This window comes from Rhea americana, unplaced genomic scaffold, assembly GCF_003343005.1.
Source record: "Rhea americana isolate MKP2758 unplaced genomic scaffold, rheAme1 scaffold_828, whole genome shotgun sequence".
NCBI lineage: Eukaryota > Metazoa > Chordata > Aves > Rheiformes > Rheidae > Rhea > Rhea americana.
In genome coordinates, this window is record NW_028187010.1 from 6,261 (window position 1) to 9,342 (window position 3,082).

Consider the following 3,082-nt stretch of genomic DNA (forward strand, 5'->3'; position numbering starts at 1 on the left):
GCCAGAGCTGGGCCTTTCTTGCCTTGCTTCTTCTGGCTGTGTTGGGTGGGAGAGGCTGTTCAAAAGAGACGGTCTTCTGACCTACCAGGATTGTGTCCCTGTGTAAGTGTGGGCAACATGGGGCTCTAACTAAAGGACTTCACACTTSTCCTGGGAGCACTTTGAGCTCTTTCCCTGCAGTATCTACGTCTGCGAAGGGTGACAGTTGCTCCTGCTCCTAGTGGCAGCTTCTTTGGGTGCTGGTTGAAGAGAATAGCTCCAGATCACTTCCATCATTTCCATGTATTTTTTTTTTGTTTCTTTTTTCCAAACTGTTTGTGCTGTGGTCACCAGAGTCTTTGCCAAGATGGGGAAGTTCTACGAAATGAGCTTCCACTATAGAGGAAGGGGGAGGCTCTGCTGCCTGGTAGTGCACCTGCTAGGCGCTGCCTTGTGTCCATGAAGGAGGCATCCGGTGAGGGTTTTTAAGCAGAGATGGCATCAAAGGGAGTATCTAAAAGAGGTGTATTCACTTCCAATCACCGTGTTCCCTGGTGTGTGTTGGGGTGCTCTTAGAGAAAACCAGAGCTTGACGGGAGTGGTCCTTCCTGGGGCAATTTGCCAAAGCCTTGAAGTCTCTGATGATCTGGGTCTCACTGGATCTGCCAGCCCCCATCTGTACCCATCCCTGCTCACATGTTTAGGGGCTCTTACGGACCCATCGGAGAACTTCCCACACCATCCACTCTGGTCACCATTGCCACACCAAGCAGGCACAGTGCTTTAGACCACACTTCCCCAGAAAGCATGAATTACTCCCCCAAGAGTATGAATTATTAGCACAGAAAAAGATTTTCTTGATGTCATGAGGGATGCTGCAAAGGGTCTGTCTTCTCTCCAGCTGCCTATCTTTGGATGGCCTAGAATAATCATGGCGATTTACTCTATCCTCAGGGAACTTGCTTCTGAAATCTATAAATGTGAAGGAATTGGTTCATGCCTTAGAGGTGGCCAAGGACAAGGCAGCYTGMYRCCAGTTTGGTGGGAGAAAGGGGGTGTCTGTGAGTCTGAACCCCAAGAGAAACGGCACCGTGGTCCTTCTCGTGCAACAGCCACCCAGCTTCAACACTTCCACCTCAGGTTCATGGTTACTGCAAKAATCAGCTCAAAACTACCTCTGTGAGCTCAGTATTTTTTCCATGTTCTTCCCCTTTTTTGACTATATTTTGCTCCAGGCTTGTTACTTCTGCTGCAGCAACACAGCCCTGAAACATGGCGTTGGCTGGAGCATTTCCCTTCCCAACCCTCAACTGGAGTTAACATTGTGTCTCGCCTCCCCACCAGCCATGGGCTCTGCTGCAGCCAGTCTTTCTGTACTTTCTGACTCAAAATCCTACTCAAAATCTGTTTTGGGGAACAAAGAGGAAGCACGCCTTGTGTTTGGTTCAATTGCTGCAGGTTTTTCTAGTACCAGGGAACCTCTTACTCTTTCTGCCTTGTCACCCTCCTCTTCTGTCTTTTCCTCATTTCTCTTGATTTAACCAAGGAAACAGCATGCATTGGCTCAAGGTGGTTCACTTGCATTGTTGAAAATACCTCCAAGAGAGGCTAGGGACTTTTGCTGCCCCAAAATATATTTCTCTGCTTTCATGACACAATTTTCCAGCTTCAGAAAAGCCCAGAAAGCCCTCACACTCACTTTTTTTAATTTATCTTTTAATTCCTGTTTTCTACTCATAACCGCCTGGGTTTGTTCACTTGCTTTCTAATGCTCTATAACTGTCTGAGGGCTGCAGCTCCTTCCAAATTTTGCCCTCTCCTAGCTCGTTCAGTAGTTTCTATTTCAGTTTCTGGTTCTGCATTTCCTGTCTTTGTATCCTGATTCTCCCTCCCTAGTCCGCTTGCTAACCACTCTGCCCACACCTTGTGGGAGAGCAAYTGGAACTTGGCAGTTTTCTTTAATTCTGCAAATTCTTGCTCAGCCTGCTTGATGCTTTTGCAAGGATCCCGGTCCCAAGGGTTTGGTCCCCACTGAATAACCCCATTCCTCAGCTCTGAGGTTTCTTCTGAAAACGCRGCAGGGGATGAGTGTGTGGTCTGGGGTCAGGCTGCTTTTGCTCYTAATTGTCATRTTTTATWTTATTTTGTTTTTYYTGGMAGCCTTACAAACRCCCCTGGCTTTCTGTGGTTTTGCAGAAAAACCTGCCCAGAGAGGACAGCTGCCTGCACCCTCCACCMATTTATTATGCTCAAAATCTTGTTTCTGGGCAAAGAGAATGCACACCTGGCATATAAATAAAGGCAAGAACTTAGTATAACCAAAATCACAAAGGTCTTAGTGCTAGTCCAGATCTAATCATAACAGGAAAAGAAGGAATAATGCAGTTAACATTCCACGCATCTCATGCTTTCTACCTCTTTTCCTGGGGTTGTGCTTGCAGCTCGTCCTGTTCCTCGGGGTCCTGAGCTCAAGGGTTTCATTTTGGTGCGACTGGCATGTTGCAATTCATTTTTCTATGTCTGCTAATGTTACAAATGTTATTTGCTTTAGTGAACGTATTTAGTTTTGCACCTGTGCTCATTCTTTTTTGGTCGGCAGCTCTTTGTTGCATCTGTATTTGTTATATACGGTGGTTCTTATGCATGTTAGATGCTATTTCTTTGCTCTCCTGGTTACTCCTAAACCACTTTTGCCCAACTTTGTGTTTCTTTAACTGTCTGTGGGTGAGGTGCTCGTAGTGACGTGGTTGCCAGTGCTGAAGCAGTGCCCACTCATTACAGTCCCATGTCTGGGCTTTTCCATGTCACTACTTTGCAAGGCCTCTGCTGTGGTGCCAGGCTCCGCTTCTGTGCTCGAGTGATAAAACCAGGGTGTTCGCACACCAAGATAAGTAAAAATAAAGCAAATCAGCCATTGCCAGATGGTCTCCTGGCAAAATTGCTGGCACCGTTCAGCCAGGTGGAGCAAAGCAAGGAAGRATCTGTCCAAGCTGCTGAGCTGCTGGATGTGGTTCTAATCTTCCCTCATGCAGCTGGGCTGGGAAGTGCTGCAGAAACRTCCMTGCCCACTTGATCACTTTAATCTTTTGTTTTCATCTGCAGC